General features: G+C 49.5%; 1 protein-coding gene and 1 long non-coding RNA gene across 2 annotated transcripts in view; one reads left to right on the forward strand and one right to left on the reverse strand.

Moving 5' to 3' along the window:
* Gabbr2 (gamma-aminobutyric acid (GABA) B receptor, 2) overlaps positions 1 to 17,403 on the reverse strand; it is a 329,397-nt gene that overhangs the window by 219,061 nt on the left and 92,933 nt on the right. The window lies entirely within an intron of this gene.
* Positions 973 to 16,526, forward strand: Gm32135. Its single transcript, XR_881234.3, has 3 exons — positions 973 to 3,563; positions 10,071 to 10,223; positions 14,151 to 16,526. It is a non-coding gene; the product is annotated as a predicted gene, 32135 (long non-coding RNA).

Consider the following 17,403-nt stretch of genomic DNA (forward strand, 5'->3'; position numbering starts at 1 on the left):
TGCTCATGTGACAAAATGAAAGTTCCCGTGCCCTGCTTATCCTTTTGTCCCCTGGTCCACTTCTTCCTCTGTGAATCCAGGTACAGGCAGTGGTGATGTAATCTACACCCTCCCCACCCCCACCTCCCTGGGGGAAAGCCGAGGACCAGAAGGGAGGCTCTCTCCTGCAACTTGCCACGATTAAGGGGGGCATTTTTGGATTCCCAGTTTAGAGGTTTCTTATAATTAGTGATTTTGGCAAGTGAAAGTTAAAGCTAAGTGTTCTGGAAAGACAGGCCATTTCCTTCAAACAGTGCTGCCAGCCAGGACCTCCAAATGTGTCAGAGCCCTTGGCCTAAGGCAGGAGAACTCACCTACTGGGGACTAAGACCTCTTCCTCCCCTAATGGGACTACTATTAAGCCGCACCCAAAGGGATCTGTTCCTCCCTCAGACCTTTCCCTGTGTGTGTGTGTGTGTGTGTGTGTGTGTGTGTGTGTGTGTGTGTGTGATGTCTGTCTGTTCAATTGAGGAATTGCCCACAGGCACATCTGCAGGGGTGTTTTCAGACTGTTAACTGATGGGGGGGGGGTTGGGTTGGTGGTCCTGAGTTGTGTGAAGAAGGTGGGTGACTGTAAGCCTGGGGGCAAGTCAGTCATTCCTCCATGGGCTGCTTCAGTTCCTGCCTCCAGCTTCTTGCCTTGAGTTGCTGCTTTGGCTTCTATGGATGATAGAGTGTAATCCCTAAACCAGATTAACCCCTTCCTCCCCAAGTTGCTTTTGATCATGTTTATCAGAACTAGGAAAGTAATTAAGATATGCTCATTTTTTTTAATAGAGCCTCTGATTAAGCCTGGAACTCTTCGGTTATCTAGACTGGCAGCCCAGTGAGCTCCAGAGATCCACTTGTCTCTGCCCAGCTCTCCTTCCCAGCACGATCATTACAGACACACGCCACCATGCCAAGTGGGTGTAGGAGATTTGAACTCAGGTCCTATGGCTTGCATAACAGGTACTTTTCCGGCTGAGCAACCTCCCAGCCGTTGTTTTTTGTCTTCAATTTTTTTTTTAAATTAGCATTGAGGTGGAGGGACATAGCATGTCATGGCACATACATAGAGGTCAGAGGACAACTTGTAGAATCAGTTCTAGTCTCCATCTTTATGTGAGTTCTGGAAATTGAACTCAGCTCTTCCGGCTTGGTGGCAAGCACCTTTATGCACTGAGCCATCTTGTTGGCCCCCTTCCTTGCTTTTTGAGTAAGAGCCTCACTAGATAGCATAGTCTCGCATGGAATTCTGTATGTGTCCCAGGCTGGCACCAACCTGGATTCTCCCCCATGCTGGAGTTACAGGCTTGTACCACCAACCTTGGCTATTCGTCTGTCCTACTTAAACACTCTCCCCTAATTCTAATTTCTCATTCTGAATCGTCTTAGATAACATTTGTTATCCCCAAAAGGTGGACTTTCCAGCGGACCACAGCTGGACTATCTTGGGGCTTCAAACTCACCCCAGCAGGGGGCTGGGCCCAGCAGAGCTGGACTGATCCAGAAGCAACAGTGGGCTCCCTGTTTTCCCTGTAGCCAGCATCTCCCCACATTTGTTCCATACCCCACAGAGCTGTCCTGGAGTGGAATAAGCTCTGGACTCCCCCTGCACCCTGAACCAGCATCCGAGCCCGTGTTACATATGTCACTGGGCCTCCACAAAGTCACGCACTAAAAGCCTAGGAAAGAGGGCCCCAGAGGTCCTTGACAGAGAGTAGCTTTCCCGTGCGGCCTCAGGACTGTGTCCTGGACAAGCCTGCTGAGTGCCTACCAGAGCAGCTCCTCAACAGGTCACCTGCTGAGTAACAATTTGCTTGATGGCCAGTTCGCTGACACGTGGGAGATTTCTCCAAGTGATTCCTGAGGGGGCGGGGCTTGTGGCCACTTCCCCAGACACACTTCACAGATGTGTCCTTCCAGCTCAGGCGGAAGTAAATTTCATGCTCGTGTTTCACATTTCCTCCCTTCCTAAAGGCTGCGCTTAGAGATGATTCCCGAAGCACTTGAGTATCACCCCCTCATGGTGGGGGGGGGGGGCTGCCCCTGCTGAAACCAGGAAAATACTGGAAGCTGTTTGATATCCTACGCATGGCCTCTGTCTGACAGCTGTCAGCGAGCTGTCCACTGGACCAAACAGTCATTCGGAGAAGTTATACGACAAGGTGTCTCTTTTAGCCATTTGACTTTTGATAAGTTGCCCTCAGAGCCCTAGAAGGGGGGCTCTCCCTGCAGGTCCTTCACTAGGCTGTCCTCCGCTCACCTCAAGAGGACATGCTGAGTGTTGGCATGGTCACCGGCCGCCTGGCACACAGGAAGTCATCCTACCACCTCCTCCTAACTCACACTGCCATGCACAGCTAGAAGGGCGGCCACAGGCCCGCCAACGATCACCACCTGCACATTCCAACACACTGTTTTGTCACCGACTGTTTCTCCTACCCTGTGAGAACCTGTCACAGAGAAATCACTGGCACACATGGGCTCTTAAAATCCAGCACTTATAAATGGGAATAGATCCAATGGCCATGAAAATCCTTTTTTTTTTTTTGTTAATGAAAAAAGTAAGACTCCAGAATGAGTTCCATTTTCATTTAAATCTCACTTTTAAAGAATTAAAATACTTCTCTGACTTGAGAATTTCAAAGAAAATGAAGCTGAGAGTGAAAATGTTTTTAAAGTAAAAATGCCAAGAAAATGTCAGAGTTAATAATGACCCATTGAAAACTGGGAATTATTCCCCACAGAATACTAGACTGGAAGGAGACATTAAAAGCAACTGTGTCCAACCTGCTTTCAGGCTTCAGAGCCCTCTTCATCTCTCCCACCACGAGCAGCCGGTGTGGTATCTGCCAATGTCCCTCCAGCGCCAGGATCTCAGCTCTGCTTCTGACAAAGTTCTTAAGCTGGCCTGAAACCACCGCTTCTTTTGCATTGTCTGTCCCAAAGTCCCATAAAGGACCAGATGGTGAGCGTCTTAGTCTTCAGTGGGCTGAGCAGCGACTCATCTCAGCCACCGTAGTATGAACAGCTACAGATAATGCATGAAGGAGTGGGGGCTGCAAGCCAATCAGACTTTATTTTTAAAAGCTGCAACAGCTGGATATGGCCCAGGAGCCACATTTTGTTCACCCCAGCTCTGTAGCCTCATTGAACAAGCATGGTCCTCCACCTCAGGAGAGCCCCCCAGATACCTCAGCTCAGCCTGCGTTACTCGGAGATGCCTTCGGGCTAAATCACCCTTGGCTCCTCTAATCACCCTATACGGATGCTTCTGTCTGTCAGAAGTCCCTGGGCAGGCTTCTGAGCACAAGTGTTTGGGAGCTGTGGAGCCTACAGTGATCTCCCAAATACCTCCATCTGCCTGACAGAAAACAGGACTAGCTGCGGGTATGACAGCTCAGGCCTCCCATTCCAGCACTCCACATTTGAGCTACAGAACAAGACCCTGCCTAAAACTCTGAACCAAGGCCAAAGCAAAGAGCAAAAGGACACCAGCTGCCATCACCCCGCGTGTGCTAGACTCAGTACTGAGAATGGTAAGTGCCGCCTTACAGCATTACTAACGTCAGCTCGGGTTTTCATTTCCATTTTACATGTTAGGGAAGCCGAGGCGCCCAAAGGTTAAATCATTTACTCAAGGTCACATAAATTCGAAGGATTCAGTCCTAGGCAATGTGATTTCAGAAGAATTTCGTTTTCAATAAAAAAATTCCTGGGCTAGCAACATGGCTGAGCAGGGGCTTGGTGTGCAAAGCCTGACAACCTGAGTTCAAACCCTGGGACACCCAGGACAGACCCGACTCTCCCGTGTACCAATCCCTGTTTTATAGTTTTGAGTCCATGCTTTTCCTCTCGACTCTGCATCCTTAGGTTTAGCCGTGTAACTGGGATCGCTCTGTGCACTCCTGAAACAGGGTCTTCTGGCTCACCATTATGTTTCGCATTGTCTGGTAGTGAACACAGTTCGGGTCTTTGCATTTTGTAGCAGTATGGCAGGCCAAGGTCTTCTGAATATACCACCCTCTCTGCTAATTCCTCTGCAGTGTTCTAGTTTGTCTCTCTGTTGTGGTGATGAAAAACTGACCAAATGCGATTTGGGGAGGAAAGGATTTATTTTCGCTAACAGGTTACAATCAGTATCCAGAGAAACCAAGACAGGAGCTTGAAAAAAGGCCATGGAGAATATAGCGTACTGGGTTGCTTATCCAATCTGCCTAGGGATAGTACCGCCCACAGAGGGCTTGGCACTCTTCCATCAATTAGCAATTAAGAGAATGCCTCATCGGACTTGGCTCCAGGCCATCGGATTTAGAAGATTCTTCGGTTGAGGTTTCCTCTTCCCAGGTGACTCTGGGTTGTGTGAAGTTCACAGCTGAAGCTAACTGTGGCACTCCGGTTGTTCCCAGGGCTTTGGCTGTTCCAAGCAAGATAGCTCGACTTTCTACGCACAGCTCCTGGCACACGGGCAGGGTTCTCCATGGCACAAACCTGGAAATGAAACTGTTGACTCATAGGGCATGCCCCACTCTCTCAGTGAGACACCAACACTCCTTGCAGCAGTAGTTGAGACACCTCACAGCTACACCCACGTCAACTTCCAATTTTGCCAGTCTTGTGGGTACCCGCCGTCTCTTTTCGATTCCTGTGGTCCCGATCACCAGAGAAGTTAAGCCATCCTTTCACGTGTTTATGGGCTGTCTGGGCTTCCTCTTTCACACTGGTGACTTTGCCTGGATTTTTATTGGGTTGTTTGTCTTTCTCTTATTGATTTGCTCTAAGCCCTCTCAGCCACATTGCCAAATCGAATGAAACATCACCCACCCTGCATCTGACTTCTGCTCAGGCTGCTCAGACCGACGCCTGGCACCGAGTCACACTGGACTCGCAGTCAGTAAAGACTACACCTTTCTTGGTGGCAGGGGAGAGAGAAACTACTTGACAAAGTCCAGCCAATCAAAAGATAGGTGAAAAAAACGTAAACCCGAGGGACGGGGGCTGTGATAGGCAGTGGCAGTGAGGGCTGAGAGCTAGACCCACGTAACAGGAAAGGAAGACACCATGGAAATGCAAACTTGAGAAGGCAGAGAAGGGAATGGAATTGGATGTCGGTTAATTTCCTCCTCTGCTATAGGAGGACTTTATAATCAATACCTTCAAAAACTGAAAACTGGAGTTGAAAAGCGGGGAGTCTAACCTCATTGCTTTCCAGAATCCTCTCTGTGCCTCTCTCCAAGAGCAAAGCCAGAAACAAATCTTTTCAGTAGTGTAGGCAAAATCGCTCAACACCAACCAGTTCCTTCTACTTTACAGCCTTCTTCTTGGACCCGCAAATGAAGAAGCAGCAACACCGAATCTTTATGTCCTTCTTTCCACTTACAATACAGGCACAGAGAGGGGTCGAGAACAACCATCATGTGGTGCTGAATATAGCAGGGTTTGGGGTGACTTTTTCTTAACTTTTTTCTTGTCATTTTGTTTTTTGTTTTGCTTGCATTATGTTTTAAAGCACCTATTACTTTTATACAGACCGAAAGTCTTTGTGGCCACCTTTGAGATAGGGTCTTACTTAACCTATGGGGTTGGCTTTGAACTATATACAGCTAAGGATAAGCCTGCGTTCCTGACCCTCCTGCTCCTGCCTCCTCAGCACTAGGGTTACGAGCACCACCATGCCTGGTTTATGTCTTTCCGGAGACCTAACCGAAACCCCTATGTATGCTAGGCAGGCGCTCTATGAACTGAGTTAAGTCAGCCCCAGGAAAGGTGGAAAGACTGGGGTGTTTCCTATAGCCAGGGTGCTTTCGCAGCCACTTCTGTCTCCTTCATGGCTTTCTCAGTTGGTGTTCTGAACCCAAGAGCAGGACTTCATCACCGTCATTGCTAAGTGATGTTAAAGTTAGGCCAGCACTCTGGGCAGCTGAGCATAGCTGTATCAACTTGCCATTTCAACTAACTCCTTCATACACTTTCTGGTCATCCACTAGAGACCAGGAGTTGGCTAGGAAAGAGTGAGCTCACACACCCTTGAGTGGAACAGACTCTCAGGAAAGGGTTACCTGTGTGTTACATTTGAAATGAAGAACAATAATAAATCATATCATGGGTAGCCTTTGCATAGCATTATTTGTGGCAGGCTAATCTAAATGCTTTATATATGGTCTCACTTAAACCTCACACCCAGCCTACAGATCCTATTATTGTACTGTATTTGTGTGTCAACTTGACACAAGCTGGAGTTATCATAGAGAAAGGACCCTCCCTTGAAGAAATGCCTCCATGAGATCCAGCTCTAAGGCATTTTCTCAATTAGTGATCAAGAGTGGGAGGAACCATTGTAAGGTTGTGCCATCCCTGGGCTGGTAGTCCTGAGTTCTATAAGCCAGCAAGCTGAGCAAGCCAGGGGAAGCAATCCCGTAAGCAGCACCCCTCCATGGCTTCTTCATCAGCTCCTGCCTCCAAGTTCCTACCCTGTGTGAGTTCCTGTCCTGACTTCCTTGGTGATGAACAGCAATGTGGAAGTGTAAGCTGAATAAACCCTTTTTTCCCCAACTTGCTTCTTGGTCATGATGTTTTGTGCAGGAATACAAACCCTGACTAAGACAATTAGTAAAACCATTCTTATAGATGAGGAAACTGAGGGTCAGAGAGGCCAGTCATCTGCTTAAGGCGTGGCCGGGAGCGAGGGGTGGCATTCCTGAGCCCATGCCTCATAGTATCTGTGTTTTTACTCTCTCCATCCTGGCACATAGGGAGAGCACAGTCTCCAGGCATATCTCCCTGGCATATTGAGGGTGAGTTTAGGTCATGGAGTGTGAGCAAAGGCATGATGTATACCATGCTGGGGTTAGCCAAGGGATGGGTGAGGAAGAGTCCAAGCACTGAGAAGAAGGGACCCCCCACCCCACCCCAAGCTCCTGGGATGGGGTCATAGGAAGAGCAGTGGATGGAAGGGCATGCAGTCACACACTGACAGCCTCCAGGCTTGGTGGCTTCAGAGTCCTCCTTAATTTTGTGGATGAGACTGCTCTCTTCCCGGGAGTCCCCACCATGGAGTAGGCAGTGTAATAGAACAAGGACCCCACATGTCTGACTGGTGCAGGGGTCTCCTGTGAACAGCGTTTGAGCCTTGCTGGTCGGTATGAGACTTTTGCTGACAGTACTGCCATCCAAGCTTCTCTTCCTGGTCCCTCTCCCAGGTTTCATGCTCTGAAGGTCTGACTTATCTTACCTGATTGCTCTCGCTCTCCTCTTAGGACACCGTCTGCTTCTTCCCCACAGGCACCCCTCCAGAACCCCCAACTCACACTGCACCTCCCCTCGGAAGACTCAACCTTTTACCCTTTTACTCTCCTGTATCTGGCTGTGGCATGAACAGGAAATGACCTTCAAATCTACAGTTTCACTGGAGCATAGGGTGTGTGTGGTCTGTCAGTCAGATCATGGGAACGGATAAGCTGTGTAACTTTGAAAACATTCAACACATCTGATAACGTATTTGAGAAAGCCCAGGGACATTGCAGGTAGACAAAAGAGGATTTGGGGAAATGGCACAAGGTAACAAAGTATGCCCTGCACTTGAAAAGCAAACACCCGCTATCGTTAGGGATGCTGACATCAACACAGAGGTTAAGGGATCAGAGGACTGTACTGTGTGCTGGAGTGGACCGTCTCATTCTCCCTCCTTCTAGGAAGGCCCTGTTCTGACATGGGTGTCTCATACATGCTGGTGGAACAGGGTTGCTGCTGTAAAACAGATTCCATCCCCGTTTGTGTGTACACCCTGAAATAAAAGCAATTGTCTCTCTAGTTCTGTCTGCTTATCAACGGCAGCCAGCTTGAGTTTTTCACACCCCATCCTCAGGGTGATGGACGGGCCATCTGCTTCTGAGTCAGGATGGAGTGGCCACCATCTTGGTTGCCACTGGTTGCCAAGGAAGAGCAGCAAATGCTCACGCAGTCCTTGAACAGAGCCCACCGACCAGCTGTCCACCTGGAAGACTGAACCACTACCATTTCTGTATTCTCCCTGAAGCTGTCACTCTGAATTCTTGGCCAGCTGCAGACGAAGTTACGTGAGAATGATGATGGAGCCCGTGCCACCCAGCTCTCCTCTGCGCCGAGAGAAAGCCAATTACCTGGTTTACAAAATGTTTTTCAGAGCCGGATAGATACAAACTGCGTTTCCTAATTAGCTGTCGATAAATCTCCCTGCATATGCAGGTGTGACATTTTTAAAAGTCAGGGTCACAGGCACAGAGCTTGCCTGGGCTGCCTGTCAGCAAAGGGGTGTTCTTTCCTTCAGGTCTGTGCAAATATCAGGCATTTTCAGCTCTTTCCCTGGGGATGGGGGCTCAGGTCACTTGCAAAAGAGGGACCAAACTCCCGCTGTGTGCCACCGAGCCATCTCTAGTCCACAGCTGAGGAGCACACCTGTTCAACATTGAGCTAAGTATTGGAGGAGAGGCTAAGAAGGACACGGCCCTGCCACTGGGGTACCGGTAATCTATAGGGAGCAAAAGATACAGACATATTTCAGAGCAATGTGTTAAGTGGTGTCATGGAGATTTCAATAAAACGCTCTAGAACATTGTTATATTCATTCCTTCGTTGACCAGTGGGTGATAAAGGGACAGACTAAACCAGGTTTGGGGGATGCAGACAACATTATTAACGGCTTTGGCTAGCAGTGGGGGGCCAGATTCAAACTAAAGCCTGCATACAGAACAGACTAGAGTGGGAAAGATGGCAAAGATCAAGGTGCATTCAAAACCCACTCAGATATTCTGCTGGGATTTCGTGGTGGAGGTGGCATCGAAGCCGAGGCTTGGAGATGGGCAAAGGATGATATGGTAGGAAAGAACACCAGGCCAGGTTACCCACAAGATCGAAGGCTTGGCAGTGGGAAGGGCGTGGCCGGCAGGAACATTTGATTGGGGGGGGGGAGTCTGGCGAGAAGCAGGGTGGCTGCGATGGGGCAGGCTTGGGCCAGCACCCAGGATGGTGAGGAGGTGGAGGTGGCCATGATTAATTCACAGAGGCACAATGGCTGCCAGTAGAGAGTGTTATGGCAACCAGGGAGGAAAGAGGTCATCTGGGAACATAGTCTGGGTGAGAGGTACTGTTGGGTGGTATGGCGAAAGTATGACCCTGTACCTGAAAAAGACACCATCTTGAACCCTGCTGGTTGTCAAAGAGAAGGTGAAGAGCTCGAAGGGCTCAGCAAGCACTTGGATGGAACCCTCTGAGCAGATGGGGCAGCGGCAGCATAGCACAAAGTCACACCTAAGTACCAGGGACAGAGCAATTTACAACACAGGCAGAGGAAAAGGAGAGGCGGGTGTCAGGAAGCCCACAGATGAGGCTCCTGCTCATTCCTTAGGCCCCATCCAGCCTTCCCAGTCCAGATTCTGTTCAAGGCTGAGTTTTGACTCACTTCATAGACAGCTCTCACTTAGCACTGACCTGCGTGCCAGGCGCCATGCTGGATTCTTTGCAAGCGCCGTCTCATTTGCTATTCATAATGTATCTTGTTCAATATTTGCAGTGACCCTTTTAGCCCTCACTTAACAGAGAAGGAAATAGAGGTTGGGGAGCTTAACTGGCAAGCTCAAGGTCACAAGGATGGTAAGTCACGAAGCCTGTACTCCCACTGGACTGTCGTACTCTAAACCATACGGGCTTAGGAACGAATGGCTATTTAGAACTGCCTGAGATGGGGTCCAGTGAGGGAATGGTGGGGACCTGTGGGAGGATGGCATCAGAGTGCATTTCTGCAAGACTAATCTTACGATCCTGTGAGAAAAGGCAGGGAGACAGGGACTCTGGGGTAAGTCTAGTGGTCAGTGCTACAGTCCTGTGCTGAGGCACCCATTGGGTACATGGAAAGGGGCTAAGCTTCTGGGACACTCTCTTTAGGCTAAGAGCACTAGTCAGGGGCTCCCCTTAGTCTCCAGACCTTGTTGTTAGCATTTTAATCATTTTAAATGGACAGTGACATTAAGTGCACTCAAGGCTGTGCAACCATTGCTACCATCTATTTCCAGAACTTTCCATCATCTCAAACAGAAGATCTCTCTACCTATTAAACTCTGGAGGTTCTTAAATTGCTTCACTCTGACCATGACATCACCAGAGTTGATGGCAGCCGGGAAGAGGACCCAAGCAGATGTGTGAAGGACGTGGTGGAGGAGAAGCAGGTGAGCAGACAGTACAGGAGCAGAGAGAGGGAGGGAGGGAGAAATCCCAGCCTCTCCTATAGGATCTCTGAGTTCTGGGTCATCAGGTATCGAGGAGGAAGGGACTTTGGATTCTGGGATACCACAAAGCTCAGAATTTGACTGCAAGGTAGATTATGCTGGCCAATACTCTGCCCAGCTCCCTGGGGAAGCTACATCTTTGAACCAAGTCATCACTGGTATTTTGTTGAGAGCTGTTCCTGGTTTATTCGAAAGCCCAAGATTCGTGCTCAGCCATTTACAAGGCACACTGACTTGAAGATGAGGGGTAGTTGCTATGGGATATAGATTGAAACCTCTGTGTGCCTGCATGCTAATTCCTTGGACTATCTCCCTCCCTCCCTGGACCCCTCCCTCCTTCCTCCCTTCTCTCCATCACTCCCTCCCAGAATTCCAGATGGAATTTATTGTGTGCCTCACTTGTCTTCCAGCTCAGGACAGGCAGCCTTTCCCCAGCTCCATGTACCGGGGTTGGGTGACTGATACACTACCCTGCAACCAGAAGAACTTCTGGTTCTTCTGGGCCTGTCACAGACCCTTCTCCTCTCTGTAGTAGGAGCTACTGTAAGGTAGCTGCTTCCCAAGACCTGCCCAATTGGTGAGTTCCTGGCCCCCAGCTTTCTGACTGCTTCTCAATGCCATTCCACAGCTCCTGATTCCATAGGTTCTGTGCTTGGCCCACTGAAGTCATAGGGGATCTCAGATCTCAGCATCCCGCCTTCAGACTCAAGCTCCCTAAGGCATCTCTGTCATCTAGATGCCAGGACTCTGGCCCATCTCCTACCCCCATCCTACTAAGGGGTCCTGAAGCCCACAAAACATTGCCTGAGAAGGCTGAACACTTAACTTAGGGCACCCCACACCTCCTGCGGAGGAATGAAGGCAGGGAAGTTTCCAGCTAGCTACACCAACAGTGAATAGACAGGAACAACTCTACTGGGAGAGGTGGGAGGACTCTAGACACGGGATTGTTTGAGATTAGGGGTATAGTCCTGTGGCAGACGTTTGACAGGTGACCAGTGATTCTTCAAGGGTAGCAGCTTCAGGAAGGCAGGGGAGATGCAGGCCCTGGGCTGGCTGTCTAAATTCTGGCCTAGGTTGCATATTCCTCTATTTCCATTTGGTGAAGACAAACAAGGAATGCTGGGATGTTGCGGGGTATGGGGGAGAGGAGTATTCCACAAGGAACATAACCGAAGTCTTAGTCACCAAAGGGATGGAGCTCAGAGGTTCTCTGGAACCTCTGGGAAGTGGGGTCTTACGGGAGGTCCTTGAGTAACTGAGTGTACTCTTAGTTTTGGGGACGCTTTTTGGTGTCCCTCACAAGGAGATTGTGATGTTTGATATTGCTTGTTGGGTCACCAGGGAAACAATCCTATTGGCACACTTGTGAGTGTTTTCCTAGGCTGGGTAGAGGAGGTGGAAAGGCCCCAGCACCATTTCAAGGGCTGAGCCCCTGGACTAAACAAAAAGGAGAAAGTCATATGAGGACCAGCATTCTGCTTCCCGAATACACCAGTTTGCTTCTCTATTGTCATGTTCAAACACCGACCAAAAGCAACTTGGGAAGGAAAGGGTTTCTTTGGCTTACAGCATACAGCCCATCGTGGTGGGAAGCCAAGGCAAGAGCTCACGACAGGAACTCAAGGCAGGAACTAAAGCAGAGACCATAGAGCAATGCGACTTACATCTTTAAAGTTCTCCACGGCATGCTCTGCCTGCTTGCTTTCTCTCTCTCTTTCTTCCTCTCTCTCTCTCTCTATATATATATATATGTATATATATATATACCCTCCCTCCCTCCCTCCCCTCTCCCTCCCTCCCTCCCTCCCTCCCTCCCTCCCTCCCTCCCTCTCTCTCTCTCTCTCTCTCTCTCTCTCTCTCTCTCTCTCTCTCTTTCTTTCTTTCTTTTTGTTTTTTGTTTTTTTTTTTTTTTGAGATAGGGTTTCTCTGTGTAGCCTTGGCTGTCCTGGAACTCACTCTGTAGACCAGGCTGGCCTTGAACTCAGGAATCCGCCTGCCTCTGCCTCCCAAGTGCTGGGATTAAAGGCGTGTGCCACCATTACCCGGCTTCAGCCTACTTTCTTATACAACTCAAGATCACCTGTCCAGGGCCAGCAGTGGCCCACCATGGGCTGGACACATCAGTCATTAATTTTAGGTATCATTATCATGTAAAATGAAAACAATTCCTCTATTGAGATTCTCTTTCCCCAGATATTTCTAGATATGTTTCAAGTTGACAAAAACAAACCAGCATACTGACTTGGGATGCTCCATGACCAGCCACCTCACACCCCTGCCACTGCCCCCAACCAGGATGGATTATGCCCCCTCAAATCACAAACAATAATAAGCTAGCCATCCCTTAAGTTGCTTTAGACAGGAATTTGATCACAGAAGCGAGCAAATTAACTAATGCAAGAATTGGTAAAAAAACAAACAAACAACAAACAGGTTTTGGGTCACCCTGATCTCTGCTCAGATCTGAAGGGGGACCCTTTATTCCTAAGTATGCTGTCATCTCAGTGTGCTGCCATTTTCTCCTTTCACCAGAGGGCACACACCAGTGTTCCTAATGCATGAATGAACTTGGACTTTGAGACTCAAAAGACTATGAGCTAGAAACACTTCTCCATTTCATAAGTAGTCCACGTCCAGCATTTCGTCACCATGGCGGGAAGCTGACAAGGGCAGAAGGCCTAGCCACTGGGGGGCTGTGTGCGGCCAGCCCGGCAGCCTCAGCCAGCCACCAGTGCCATGTTTGTTCAGTTTGATGAATTAGGCATCGGCAGAACATCTCCTTCCAGCCGAGCTCTGCCAGGCTTTGGGCAAACAGAGGGAAGACGTCAGAGCCCAAGTGCACGGGGAGAAGAGGAGCCAAGGAGTAGTCAGAGGATAATGTACTGTCTTTGTCCATTTAGGCACTGGGACAAAATACCATGGGCTGGGTGGCATATGGACAGCAGACACTTATTTTCCAGTTATGAGTCTGGAAAGTCCAAGATCAAGGAGATTCAGTCTTTACTGCCCCATAAACACCTGCCACGGTCTCCCGGGACTTCCTCCAAGGAGAAAGGCAGGCACTCCAGGATTTTCTCATTTTTCTTGCTGAGAAAGATAGATAGTGCTTCCCCAAGTAGCAACTTCACTCTGAGACTGTTGCTTGGTTTTCTCCTTAGGTTTAACGGATCTACCCTTGAGCCTCAAAAAATTTGGAAATTCTTGCAATTTAATAGAAGGGGGAGGGCAAGCAGGAAGTGGAATAAGACAGATACAAAAAGGAAGGTCTGTCTAAGTCCACTTGTGTCTGGCCATTAGAGTCCTGGCAACAGCAGGGAAATGGGAGCTAGAGCTGGAGTTTCTCTTGCAGACCTATACAACCTGCCGATGCTAGGACACAAAGCCATCATCGGTAAAGTTGATGTTGGAGAGCCACACACTTAGGTTACCAGACTCCAAACACACACACACACACACACACACACACACACACACACACACACATACACACACACACACACACACACACACCTTGTATTGTTTGAAGTAAGTTTGTGGGTTTGAATTGGGATAGGTTTGAAGCTATTCTGGGCTGTGTGGGGCCCACAGGCCACTGATCAAGACACCTGCCAGAACGGGGTTTCAGGGTGGGAAGATGATAAGTTGAGGGGGCAGATGCCAATGACAGAGACACAAGGGCATGATGAAATGCCACTGGATTTACACTTAAAAAAATAGCTGGAATGGTGAATTTTGTGTATGTTTCACCACAGTTCATCAAACACAAGCCACGGGGCCTGTCTCCCAGCCTGAGGGATGGGCAGAGAGCAGCTCCTCCCCATCGCCTGGGGCCGGAGTGCAGACATAACTCTTCTTCTCCTCCAGGTCAGGAGAGCATTTCTCTAAGCAGACGTTGACCTAGCAGTAAAGAGAAATGAAGATAGAACCAACTCACTTTACGCAGGCAAGCGAAATGGACTGCTTTCCTGTGGGCCGAACCTGAGAAGGAGCCTTGAAGGCTGAGCTGATGGGAAAGCTTGCATTGAGAAGGAAGCGGTTGCCCGGAGCCCACACAGCAGGCCACAGGCATGCTCCAGTCTTCTGGCATGGGTGGGCTCTCCCAAACATGTCTTTCTCAGCCCCAGGTCCTCAAACTCCTATGAGGGCATCTGACTTCTGCCACAGCAGCTGGTTGAGTCTGTATTTGCTCTTTCTCTAGTCTTTCTGAGTCAGGTGACCTCCTGTGTCTGGCCCTGAACAATCCCGAGGTGGGGAGCCAAAAGAACACAGCACAGCAAACTTCATCCCATCTCCCTCACACATAAAGGTGAAGGACCAGGCTCTAAACCAAGTCTCAAGTGCAAATCCCCCAAATGGACAAGCTTGTCAGACCCTTGAGTCTCCCTGCTTCAGTGCCAGGCCACCTCAAGAATCATAAATGTCTACCTCAAAGGGTTAGTATGAGGGTTAAAAGAGTTCATTTACTCAACACGTGTGGGCAATCTATACCTTGGGAATATCTAAAGATGGCAGGCTCTTCCAAGGATGGCCTCAGGACCTCAGCACCTCTTACAGACGCTAAGTAAGTGTCAACTACACAGGCCCCATAGGGGAAAGGAGGAATCACTGTTGGGCTGTGGGGTGTGGGCTCACTATGTTCCCTCACACCTCACATCTGTACAGGGCCGATCAATCCAAAAGATGAGAGGGCCACCATCAGCACCAAGCCTCTCATTTCATTCCACTAAAAGCCTGGACCAGTTTCAGAAGGAACATGGAAGGAAAGGGCAGAGTGGTCACGACTGGACCATACGGGACCCACCCCTTGCTATTGCTTGCAATTTCAGGACAATCTGTTGGCATGACAACCAGGCTTGCTGACCCTGCCGCCAGCTGTCACCATCCTTGTGTGCATATCGCAAGGCACAGTCTCCATCCACCACTGTCCTCCAGGCTGAGAGGTCTTGTGTTCTCCTGAGATCTGCTTCCCTTATGAGACAGCAAGCAATAGGAGGGATGTCTCCCTAGGCACCCTGCGCAAGACATGTGTGGGCACCTGTAGATCATTTCCTCAAAGCCTATAAAGGAGGTATATGCAAGCCCTCCGTGGGAAAGTGGGACATACCATGTTGCCTGGAACTGACTTGCCTTCCCAACTACAAGCAGAGTGGGGCCACCCTCCATGCATGCCTATGAACTACATCCAAGGAAGATTCAGTCAAGAAGGGCTCATGGAGCCAACTGTGCCAAATGGCACAATGTTCTGCCAGCAAACCCAAGGATTCTGTCGTGTCTGAGACTACACAACAATCCTATGGGCCCAGGATTCAGGACAGTCTACCTCAGCACCATCATATGCATCCACATGCATTCACAGAGGTGCTGGGTTCCACAAACACTAATGGAGCACCAAATCTAATCCTTAAATGAGGCACTTGGTGGTCACAAAGGTCATGCTGGGGACAGCACACAAGGACCGATGACACATTTGTGGATCATGACAGCTCACCATTCCCAAGGCTTGCTGTGTGCTGTGCCAAACCCTGCTCACATCACCACATCATGTCACTTCCCAAGTCCTCGCTCTACAGACTCAGAGATACAAGGTCTAGAGCTTATATCACATTCAGCATCGTGAAGATAGCTGAAGAGGAGCGGACTTGGAGCGGGTATCCACGTACTCACTCAGATTCCCTGGGAGCCTGGGGATAAAGGTGTCAAGAATGAAGTTGCAACAAGCAGCCCAGGCATTTTCAGTCTCCAGAGCCACCTTGTTCATGTCACAGGCAAGGAAGCTTCCAGAAGCTCTCAGGGGAGGAAGAACCACAATATGGGGAGGGAAGGGTGTGTGGTGGACCCAGCATGTTTTGTTGGTAAGATGGAGGGTTTGAGGATCTCACTAAATTAGGCAAGGACAGTGGTCACCTGTGGAGTGGATTGGAGGTCAGGATGGCTTCTTGGAAGAGGGGGGGGGGGGGAAGAGAGGGATAAAGGGAGAGGGAGAAGCGGAGTGGGGAGGAGATGGATTTTTGAATAGGAGAGGGAACAGGACCGCCCCTCTGTCCTGAGCCAAAGCATTAAGTACAGCCCAGGATTGTGACCCTACACCCACACAACATCACCCACCTTCTCCAGAAGCAGAGGGAACACAAAGCCGCACGGTTAGCTAGATCACTGATGCAGAGTGTTATACAAGAAAACAAAGGAATTTCGCTAGGAGGCTGGCGATGCAGTCAGCCGCAATAAATAAATTAAATGCGCCATTGTTGTCTCTGTGTATGTTGGTTTTAATTACTGTTTACTGAAAAACTGAAACTTTGCATAGGGAAGGAGAAGAAAAATCTTCAGAGTTGCACACGGACCGGCTTGCGTGTAAGGGAGCTAACTGGGGTGGGGGCTGGCACTCCCACCTCTGAGTTCAGGCAGAGGCCTGACTGGAGGCAGCAGAGCCCCGACTGGAGGCAGCAGAGCCATCCCTGGATGGATTTCTGCAGGGCTGGCAAACTGAGGATCTAGAAGACCACCCAGGGACTGGGAGTACAGTCACCTGTGTGTAGCACCACAAGCCTCCACTGCCCTGAGCCGTCAGCCACGTGTGTCAGAACACAGCGCCCTCGGTGTGGGTTTCGGTCTGCATGCTGTTACCAAGTCTGTTTATGTTGCAGGCTCCCTTCCTGCCCCATGGCCCTGAGTGAGCTCACCTGAGGGGTGAGACACGTGATGTTCTAGCTCTCCTGGGCCTCACACTGACCTTGGGCTCTGGGCCATCTTTCAAAACTACACAAGACACAAAGAAGACGCTCACCCATTGCTGTGTCAGTGGGAAGAGGGAAAGAGAGTCTTGTCCCTGGTAACCTAGATGGTGATCATTCTAGCCTAAAGATTTTTGGGGTGATTCCCCCCCTGAATGCAGACTGAGTGAGAGTGAACCTGGTGGACTTTGGGTCCCCACTGCCATCTAACCACACAGGTCCTTTCTGCTGACTTTATACACGCAGGCTTTGTGAGAGTTAGTGTTAATTGTCAATTATCATGGGATCTAGGATCACAGAAGCCTCTGGGCCTGCCTCATAAAGGCTTATCCAGATCAAGTTAACTCAAGTGGAAAGACTTGACCTAAATGCCCCTAAATACCAGG

The sequence above is a fragment of the Mus musculus genome, chromosome 4, assembly GCF_000001635.26.
Source record: "Mus musculus strain C57BL/6J chromosome 4, GRCm38.p6 C57BL/6J".
Lineage (NCBI taxonomy): Eukaryota > Metazoa > Chordata > Mammalia > Rodentia > Muridae > Mus > Mus musculus.